This window comes from Ursus arctos, unplaced genomic scaffold (assembly GCF_023065955.2).
Source record: "Ursus arctos isolate Adak ecotype North America unplaced genomic scaffold, UrsArc2.0 scaffold_16, whole genome shotgun sequence".
In the NCBI taxonomy this organism is placed as follows: Eukaryota; Metazoa; Chordata; class Mammalia; order Carnivora; family Ursidae; genus Ursus; species Ursus arctos.
In genome coordinates, this window is record NW_026622830.1 from 59,102,924 (window position 1) to 59,113,923 (window position 11,000).

The window sequence follows — 11,000 nt, forward strand, 5'->3', positions numbered from 1 at the left end:
AAATCATATTGATATATACGCACATAAGAAACGTGAAGGCTGTAATCTCCGCTGTGCATAGTATTACCCACCCTTTCGTGGAATTAGGGGGAAGGCCTTTCCTTTCTATTCTTATGTATTTTATTCTTCCTGTATTGTCGTTAGCTTTTAACATGAGACTGCATTGCTTATCCAACCAGAAAAGACGCAAGGACATACGTTCGGTGGAAAAACAGATGTGTGATGTATGGCCAAATGCCAAGTTGGCTGAATTTAGGCCATCTTACTTTAAGGGACTAGATAAATGGCGGGGCGAGAGGTAGTCTCCTGCCGTTAGCATGATGACCGCATTCCCTTCAGCATCCGGACTGCTGCGCTCTAAGAGGTCGCGGAGCGCGAGGATGTGAATGGATGAGCAACCTCCGCTGAGAGCCGTCGGCTGGCTGAATGTGGGGACACAGAGAGACCACACAGTCCCCGGCCCAGCCCACCAACAGCTCTGAAGGTGATAGAGTACAACGTGGAAGGCATCAGTGCTCTAGGTGCTGAGCCAGGGCAGGGGGAGGCGGAAGGAGGTGCTCTAGGAGGTGAGGAGGGAGGAGGTGCAGGGGAGGTGGAAGGAGGTGCTGTAGGAGGTGAGGAGGGGAGGTGGAGGTGATGGAAGGAGGTGCTGTAGGAGGTGAGGAGGGGAGGTGGAGGTGATGGAAGGAGGTGCTGTAGGAGGTGAGGAGGGGAGGTGGAGGTGATGGAAGGAGGTGCTGTAGGAGGTGAGGAGGGAGGAGGTGAAGGGGAGGTGGAAGGAGGTGCTGAAGGAGGTGAGGAGGGGAGGTGGAGGTGGTGGAACGAGGTCCTGTAGGAGGTGAGGAGGGAGGAGGTTCAGGGGAGGTGGAAGGAGGTGCTGTAGGTGGTGAGGAGGGCAGGTGGAGGTGATGGAAGGAGGTGCTGGAGGAGGTGAGGAGGTGACGTGGAGGTGATGGAAGGAGGTGCTGTAGGAGGTGAGGACGAGAGGTGAAGGTGATGGAAGGAGGTGCTGTAGGAGGTGAGGAGGGGAGGTGGAGGTGGTGGAAGAAGGTGAGGAGCCAGGGGCTTGATGGTCTAGAAGAGGCGCCTTGTCCTGGCTGCAGGTGAGGAAAGTCTCCCTCCAGTGGGGGTGGAGGGGGCATCCCTGGTGAAGAGGAGGAGCGGGGAGGGGGTGAGCACGAGTCCAGCGGAGTGGAGAGCAGGGAAAAAGCACAGCGTTGGACCATGGGCGCTTGTGTCTGGAGACCGAGAGGTTCAGCGGGGCACGGCTTTGGGGGCACCCTGGCTTTGGAAGCAGGCTGGCCTGCTGCTCAGGCGTACGATGCAGGTCGTCGTCCTGCCCTGTGACGTAGCACACGTGTGCCACATACATGGAATACGTGGTAATAACGGTAATGTATGGAAACAGATTCCATTTTCATGCTGGTGGAGGGACAGGGATGGTGTGTGAGGCTGGTTTGGATCCATCGAAGGGTCTGCAGGGGTAAAAAGCTGGTGCCAGTGGCAGGAGCCACCGCCCGTTGGGGCAGGTGATGAGGTCACATGTGTTCTGTTTTTTAAGATTTTTATTTATTTATTTATTTATTTATTTATTTATTTATTTGAGAGAGAGTGAACACAGCGGGGAGGGGAGAGGCACAGAGGGAGAGGGAGAAGCAGGCTCCCCGCTGAGCAGGGAGCCGGACCTGGGGCTCCATCCCAGGACCCTGAGATCATGACCTGAGCCGAAGGCAGACGCTTCACCGACTGAGCCACCCAGGTGCCCCCCCTTTGTGAGAGTGGACAGTGCGGGTCGGGCGCCCTGGGCCGGGCGGGAGGAGGCGATGCCATTCTCATGGCAGAACCCTTGAAGGATTAGTTTGTGGAGTCTGTAGCTGCTCTAAGTCCCGGGGTGGGTGGCTGCTTGGTCTGCAGGTGCGCAGCTGGGCTGGCACTGGGGCTGCTTTCAGAGACTTTTCTGCGGTTGGTGGCTCCGAAGACCCGAGGGTCACTGTCTTTATCACAGGCAAGCATATGGGCGGAAGCTTGGGTTTTAGGGAAATCAGCAGGAGCTTAATTTTTGAAGCTGTGAGTTTAAGGGACCCGCCTTATGTCTGGAGGCAGCTGGGTGCGGTCTGGGACTGGCAAGAGGTCTGAGCTGGCAGTGGGACTCTGGGCGCCGTCCCTAGGTGAGGACACCATGTGAGTGTGGAGACTGCCAGCCAGGCGGGGCACTTGAGGAGGGGCAAGGAGTCAGCCCTGGGGGGGTCACAGCCTGGAAGGAGGGGTCTGCCGGGGCCCTACCCAGGAGCGTCAGGGCAGAGGGGAAGAGCAGAGGGGGGTTTGCAGGCAAGGGGCCGGCTTCACGGTGTGACCACCTGTGCCCAGTGCTCACCGATGTGATGTTTGACGTGAGGAAGGAGCGGACGTGCATACTTTCATAGTTAAGTAGGTCCGAACTGCTGGATGGTGATAAGGAAAGTTTTAGAAAGGTTTTGTAGAACTCAAGACGTGGTTTCCTTTCATGCCTGATACACAAAGATGTAAACATTATCCAGTACTATGGATTTCCCATGTTTGGTCTTTGTTCCCACTGGTACTAAACTTTTTTCCAAATATAAAGAAATTATTGCCTGAATTTAAATTATACAGAATAAAAATAAGCTTTTTGAGTTTAGAGAGTGTATTTACTGATGGGAGTTCCTTGTATGAATCCTCTCAAGGGTAAGAGTTCCCCTTTGGCTCCACGATTCTTACTGAAACGGTGATGCTGGCTGTCCCTTCCCTGCCGGTGACAATTCCATTTCTCCTGGTGACAACGATGTCCTTCCTCATGCCCTCTCTGAGTCCCTCAGAGATCTTTGATTCCGCGCAGCCCACCCCACCCCGGCATCCTCCCACCTTCCCACATGCTTGCCACCCAGCGAATCCTGCCCCTGACTTCTGTTTCTCCACTAGCTTGGAGCTGACCTGCCCGTTTCTCTGTCACGGCCTGTTGACCTCTTCTGGGAGCTCGGGGAGCAGCCCGGCAACTGCCTCTGCGGAGTGGCCCGTCTCAGGCATCGTAGCTAGACAGAACGGAGGTCGGAGGCAGAGCCCGTGCTCTTCATATTATCTGGGGGAAGACTGAAAAGACAAAAGGTTTTGTAAAAATCGGGTACCAAGTTAAAGTTCGAAAGTGTTCAGGCTGAATGACCCTGTTGTGTAGACCTGGGGTGACCGTTTGGTTGCTGGAGGAAGGGTGTGTCTCTTCTCTCTGAGGCCGGCAGTCCTTCTTCTCACCCCTCGGTCCGTGTCCCCAGGTCAGTGGCAACAGGACCACTGGCATGGGGCATGACGCCGGCACCCCATCTGTACTGGGCTGGACAGTATGCGGCCCCCCCAACCTGGGAGGGCACTGGGGCCTCTGGTGTGGGGGCTGGGGTTGAGCCTTTGACCTGCGACCTTGCCCCCTTGAGAGGGAAGCTCAGGGATGCGGCGTTCGCTGCTGCAGTCCAAGCAGAGCTGGATGTGAACTGAGGTCTGCCTGTCAGTCCTGGGCTGGCAACTGCCGGGCTGTGTGCCCAGGGGCAGCCGGAGAGCCAGACCCTGTGCTGTGGGTGACTTGCCTGAACGCATGGCCTGATGGGTCCCTAAAAGCAGCTTCTTTGCCGTCCTTCCTGTCCTGGGCCACTGGTGGGTGAGGCCACACACACACGTGGGTGCGGAACCGGCACTCTGGCGGGTCGAAGGGGAACAGAGCGACAGTGGGTGCTTGGACAGAAGGCGCACAGCGGAGCAAGGGTGAGCGCTGTTGGCTTACTCGTATTACTCCCTTTAGGTGTCCCTGAAGCAGGGGGTCAGCAGCCCCTCTTCTCTCGATCTGGAGGTCCTGTCGGTTTTTGTGCCTCCTTTCGTCAGTAAGGATGACAGTCAGATGGCTGGCGCCCCCTCCGCGACTCTGAGCAAGACCAGAAGGCGCTCCTTCAGAAAGAAGAGGGACAAGCCCAAAACGGAGCCCTGGAAGGGCCTCCCTCCTGAAGACATTAGTGTCCCCAACGGTGTGGACCTGCTTGGCCTGCCTCAGCTCTGCTTCCCAGGTATCCCCCGCCCTGCTTTCCCAACTCCCCCATGGTGCTTTCTAGAAACCAAGTCAAGAAAGGGTGACAGACGGGGGGCTGGTTACCCCTGGCAGCCCCGAGGCCAAACTGCAGGTCTCAGTTCTCTTAATCTTGGGGGTTTGGGAGCTGAAGGACGTGCAGCCCCCATGTTTTGGAGAGCGAATCCCAGACGAAGGGCTGTCGGGATCGCCAGCACGGTTGGTAGAGGTGCTTTCCAAGGATTTTCACTTCTGATTGACAGGCCCGTCTTCCAGAGGTCCGGCCGGTGGATCAGGATGAGTCCAGTTAGCCTGCAGCATCTCCCCCCAGAGTGCACTTCCGCCGGGCTCCCTGGCTCCTGTTTTCTGGGGACCCCGGGGCCTGTAGCCCGGGCTCACATGCTTTCCCCACCTGGCCTGTTCCCGGCAGTGGGTGGCCCTCATGTTTTCCACTGGTCTTTGAGAAACGCTGAGTGGCTGGTGTAGAAGACTCAGACTAGGGACTTCCCGTCCGTCATTCCCTGTCTGGGAGGTTCCATCGGGAATGGCTGCTGTCTCCCGGTCTCAGGGATTACAACCCGGGGACAGCTAGGACAACCCCTGCACCTGCCATGCTCAGAAATGGTCGCCTCCCCCAGGCACACCCCAGAGGGTTTGTCTGCGGTTGTTCTTATGTTCCTTCGCTAAATTCTGCAGAGCACAGAGGGTGGCTGAGAAATGGGCACCCACGGAGGGACGGAGGGGGCCACGGCTGGCTGGCGGCCCGACCCCCCAAGTGCCACAGCTGGCAGGGCGAGGACAGGTTCTGTAGGCCGCAAAGTGGGCTCACGGAGAGCCCAGCCTCGGAGGTGGATGCCACGGGGCCGTGCCGAGATTTCCTCTCCTTTCTCTACCCGCAGGGGGCGTGTACGTGGCCTCCGAACCGAAGGAGGACTGTGTGCACTTCCTGGTGCTGACCGATGTCTGTGGGAACAGAAGTATGCCGTGGTTGCCCAGTACTCCCGACCCCTGCACGTACGTGACCGCCGTGAATTCCCTCTGAAATCTGCTGGTGTTTATTTTTGCTGAAACACGCTTCCCGCAATCACCACGACTGTAATCATTTTAGCGTGTGTGGGTCAGCGGCACTAAGTACACTCCCGCTGGCGGGCAGCCCCTGCCGCGTCTGGTTGCAAAAGTCGTTCATCACCCCGGAAGTCCCGCCCCCGGCCCCCGGCCCCCGTTCTGCCCACATGGGTTTGCCTGCTTCGGACACCTGGTGTCAGTGGACTCAGGCTGCATGTGGCTTCTGTGTCTGGCTTCGTGCACTCAGTGGATGGGGTCAGAGTTCATCCACGTTGGGGCAGCAGCGCCTCTGTCTTACGGCCGAGTCCTACCGCCCAGTGTATGTGAGCCACAGCTTGTTTCCCACATGTCCGTGGAGGGACATTTGTGTTCTTGTATGCGGGGTGACGGCTTTGGGCCTCCAGAGCATGACTTGGCCCTCCCCCGCCCGGCAGGGCCACGAGTGCGAGCCAGCCGGCCCCTGGAGGTCGCAGGGGCCGCCGTGCACCTGAAGAGGCGGGGTGACCCACGGCCTGTGTCCAGAGGGTTTCCAGAAGCAGCAGTGCTTTACCCCGGGGAAGTCCAGGAATCCCACACCGAGGGGGCGGTGGCTGCCCGGTTGTTCCTCCCCACTCTGCCGTCAGAGGCTGGGCCAGGTGTGCTGGGAGAATTATCCCTAAGTGTCACGGCATAAGGCTCAACTCGATGGGCTCTGTCCCTTCACGCCTGTGGATGTGCCTCGGAAACCTGTGGGAGTCCAGCATTCTGCTGATGTCTGAGTGCGCGACCTCCGTGTCTGGACTAGGCGTCCCCTGGACCCCTGGACTAGGGTGGGCAGTGGGCAGCGCGGGGAGGCCACCCCTCATGGCCGTGTGTGCGGGCTGCTGGGCCTGCGGCGTTGGCGGCCTGCCTGCTTGCCTGGGTTAGGTAGGGGTGGGAGACGAGCCGGGGGCCGAGTTCCTGCCCCTCCCTGGCCAGCGCTTCCGGCAGAGACAGGATGGGAGGCTGGATTATTCAGGAAGGTGCTTGGGAGCCTGTCTGTGAAGTGATCGCTATGAGAAGTACATGTTATTTCTCTTATCCTTAAATACATTTTAAAAAGGTCACAGCCTCTGCTTTGCCTGTGACTCCCCCACTACACCTGGCTGCTGGGGTGTGCGTGACCCCTCGCCCATCCTCTCAGTGCCTGCGTGGTTTCGGGGTGACTCTGGGCCCTACATGCTGGCCTCCCCACCTCCCCTCGTGCCCAGTGACCAGCCACGCCCTGTCCTGCGCTCCTGTCTTTCCGTGGACTGCACGCGCAGCCCCGCCCGGAGTGCAGACGGCACTGTGGTCCTCATATGCCAGCTGCCCGTGTGCTCAGCCCGGTGCCGACGACCCTCCTGCACAGTCGTTCATTTAATCCACAGCGAACGGGGCTGGGAACTCTCAGCATCATCCCCATTTTACCGCTGAGGGAGCAGGCAGTTGCACAGGGAGGTGAGGGGACTTGCCTGGGGGCCCAGCACACTGACTTGAGGGCCTTGGTTCAAGGTTGGTGGGTAGACGAATGGCGTGCCCACTGCTTGCCGGGCTCTCCCCCTGTCTTGCAAGACCCTCGCGTTCACACCATCCCCAGGTGGAGCTGTTATCACGGTCCGCCGTCCCTACTGAAAAACCCCAAACAACCCTCCACGGGGGCCAGACTGTGGCCCTCAGTGATGCACCACTCGTAAGCTCTGCAGTGGTCTGTGCCTTCTGGAATCTCGGTGCCGGTACTTTTCTCCAGCTGAGAACCCCCCCTCTCCCCCACCGACACACACACATATGGCCCAGTGCTGGAGGTTTTTTCCTGTGTAAGCAGAGCCCATGGCCCCTTCTGTGTCTTACTGTGTTCTCACTGTGTTCCCATCTGGGGTCGGGACGTGTCATTGTCTCTGCCACCTCAGCACATCACACACTGGGGGAGGGGGGCATCTGCGAGGACTGGGACTCCCAGTGACACAGGGGGGGCATCCACGCTGACTGGGACTTGCGGTGACACCGGAGGGGGCGCCAGCCGGGTGGCGGGGGAGCAGGATGCTGTCTGGGCCCCTGCCCTCTCGCTTCTGTCTGCAGAGGCCCACACTGCTGAGGATAGAAGCTGGGACCAGCTGGATCGGAGGGTGACACGGGCCTGTTGCTTTCTCTCCAGGACGAGTCGTGTTTCTACAACGGCAAGGCGCACTGGGAGCCATCCTGGCCGACCGCGGGCGTGGCTGGCTGCTTCGGACCGTTCGCGGTGTGCGTGGTCTCCAAGCTCCCCTACTACAACGCCCTCAAGGACTGCCTGTCCTGGTGAGCCCGTGCGGTGCCCGCGTGTCTGCGAGGCCACGCCTGGCGCTGGCGGTGGTGGGCGGGCTCTGGTTTGGTGACGGGAGCTCCCGTGAAGGCCCAGAGGCTTCCCGAGGCGGTAGCCTGTGGGGAAGGTCTGCCAGACAAGGGAAGATGAAACCAAACTGTGGGAAGTAAAATTAGTATGGAGGATTTTATGTTGTTTGGTTTTTTAAAAAAGACGTCCATCAGAAATAGCTCTTCTCCTGTTATCTGAGAAAATCAGGCTGCCGCTGCTGTCAGTCCTGTTAAGTTCATGACAGTTAACGAATTATCTTTTCTTGGGGTGGAATCTTGAAGTGCCTTAATGCTGATGATATTGAGTAGAAAGCCTGAGGACGTAGAGAAGTTTTGAAAACTCTAGAGAGAATCGCGTCGGGCGCACTTGCCGCCTGTCGTCGGGGGATGATTGTGGCGTGTGGACACGGTCCATCCCCCGGCCACACGCGCCCTGGCCGCCTGGTTTTCGTTCTCACCAAGTTCTAGTCTTGGAATTCTCAGTGGTTTGGTTAACGACAGAGGCGGCCAACGGAGGTTTGCCTTAATGCTGTAATACCCACCCTCCACCCCTGGCAAGTCGCAGACTTCTGGAAAGACCATCATTTTGGTTCTCACACTGTGGTCAGAGGGATGAGCAGGAATCCTTCCTGACCAAACTCACCACCTTCGGAGCTCAAGTTCCAGCGCCTTAATGTTTTAGTTTTCAAAATGTGGCTGGTGTTTGCCCATAGTTTGGGTCTAGCCCGCGTTTTATTGCCCCCGACACAGAACAGAGCGCTCACCGGGTCTCCCTCCGGGACTGCGTGCTCAGTAGGGCATGTCTGCCCGGGCGTGGGCAGTGATAGGATGATAAATTAGGACAGGGTCCCTTTTCGTTAATTAACTGGTAATCTTCAGCACCTGAGGGTAGGTGGCTTGTGCACCCATCTCGTTTCCTCTTCTGTGAATTGGGGGTGGTGTTGCCACCCTTTCTCGAACGGAACGGGTTCGGGCCTGCGGGGAGGACAGCACCTGCTGCACTTTCTCGGCCTTTGTACGCGTGATCATTCACGTGTGACTGGCAACAAATACCATCCTGCTAGACGTTAATGCAAAGGAACATTTAACTCGAAAAACGTGTTCAGTTTCCCTGCTCCTCGAGTTTTCTGTCTCCTGATGGTCGTTGCTAAATGACCCGAACTAGAAAACAGAAAAACAGATGACAGAAATGCAAAAGGCAGTTTATAAATACAGATTTATAGATTTTTAAAATCTGTTTTTCTGCTATAATGGTGGCGTGTAAACTAGGCCTCTGTGTGGACAGAAATTGGGAGAGAATGCTTAGTTGTATTTGGGGAATTAGATTATGGAGAGTCTGGTTTTTTTTTTTTTAACTCGATACTATTCTTTGACAATAATTAAAATATGGAAGAATATTGAATTATCTCCATTTCCTGACACTAACTTCAGGAAGAGCTATTATTATTTTTAAAGATTTATTCATTTATTATTTTTAGAGAGAGAGCAGGGAGGAGGGACAGAGGGAGAGAGAGAGAGAATCCCAAGCAGGATCCATGCTGAGTGCAGAGCCTGACACGGGCTTGATCTCATGACCCTAAGATCGCGACCTGAGCTCCAATCAAGAGTCAGATGCTTAACCGACTGCGCCACCTAGGCGCCCTGACTGACCCCAGGCGGACTTATGATTTGTTACTTAAAGTAACAGCGTAAGCGCTTGGCTTGCGGGACACGCGTGGGCCCTGCTGTGGCCCTGCTGTGGCGAGTGAGGCCGGGGACCGCCCCAGGGCACAGAGGTGGGGTTTCCAGGGCAGTTGGCTGAATTTTGCCTAATGTAGACACCATGTCACCACCACTGCCATTAAGACAGAGAACATTTTCACCACGCCCCAAAGTTCCCTTACACCCTGTGGTCACTTCCCAGCCGCCTGCCCCCAGGCACCTGCTGGTCCGTCATGCGTTTCAGTCACTTGCCGCTGTGCCTTGAACAACGCGGTTTGAACTGTGCGCGTCCACGTACACCTGGATTTTTTTCAACAAATACAGTACAGTCCTATATATGTATTTTCTCTTCCTCAGGATTTTCTTAAAAACATTTCCTCTTTTCTAGCTTACTTTATTCTAAGAATACAGGATATAATGCATATTACATGCAGAATACCTGTTAATCGATCGTTCGTGTCGTCAGTAAGGCTTTAGGTCAGCAGCGGGCTATCAGCAATTAAGTTTTTTGGGGGTTGAGAAGTTCTATGCAGGTTTTCAACTGCGTGGGGGAGAGCACCTTTAACCCCTCACATTGTTCAAGGGCCAACCGTACTTCAAAAGTCAGAATGCATTTGGGAAACAAACATGGCCAAGCACTTTCCTTTGAGATGTTTACTCGCTGCTGAAGTATGACCCAGACAGAAAATTGCATGAATTCCAGCTGTGTAACCAGCACTCACAGCAAGAAACAGAACATGACCAGCCCCCATCCCCCCACGCTCCACCTCTCCTGTGCCCCCCTGCAGGCAGGTCCTGACCCTGGGCAGCCTCACCTTGCTGTCTGAGGCCTAGGGTTGTCGTCAGTGTCCTCCCGCCACCTCCCCCGCCCCCAGCCTGGAAGGCCCTGGGGCTGCCGGCACTGGCAGACAGGTCAGCGCTGATTAGAAATGCTAAGATGTCCTCCAGTCCCCTTCATGTCACTGCAATGTTGTGTAATCGTTCTTTCTGATGGCTGAGTAATATTCCATTGTGACGGGTAGTAAGGAGGGCACGTATTGCATGGAGCACCGGGTGTTACACGCAAGTAATGAATCATGGAACTTTACATCAAAAACTAAGGATATACTGTATGGTGACTAACATAATAAAAAATTATTATAAAAAAAGAAATGCTAAGATGACAATTGGATACTCATACTTATTTTGTGATTTGATTTTTTTTATTTTAGTTTATTGACTCATCTGAAGCTCTGTAAAGATTTTGAAGTTGACAATCACATAAAAGATTTTGCTGCAAAACTGTCTTTGACACCTAGCCCGCCGCCTGGACCGCTTCATTTGGTCATTAAATCTGGAATTTTGTCTTTTCTTTATGAATAGTAAAAGTCCTATGTCGACGATGGGTTTAATGTTTTAAACTGTTTCTTACGTTCCAGGGTGTTTAAATTACGCTTCTCAGGTTCCTTACAGAATCATCTAATTACGCTGTTTCTAGAGATGCGTTTGCCGGGCGGCCCGTGATACGTGGTGTGGAGCTGGTGATGGGCCCCCTTAGTGCTTAACACACCGGCTCATTTGGTTTATTTGTCTGGAATATTGGGTATTGTATTAAACTGATTCATGTTTTCTCCTGTCCGGGGTGATTAATGAAAAGTACCTGGCTTCCTATTTTTTGGTTTTTCCCAGTGCCACCGTGTTGTTGAATAAGTGGCCAAGCGTTTCCGTGGGTCTGGGTTCCCTGGCACGCTCGTCCTGAGATGTTGTTGGCTCTTTCACCACTTGAGGGTTTCGGGCTAAGGACAGTTGCAGAAAGGCAGCCCACGTTCCCCCTTTGCCGAGTAATGGG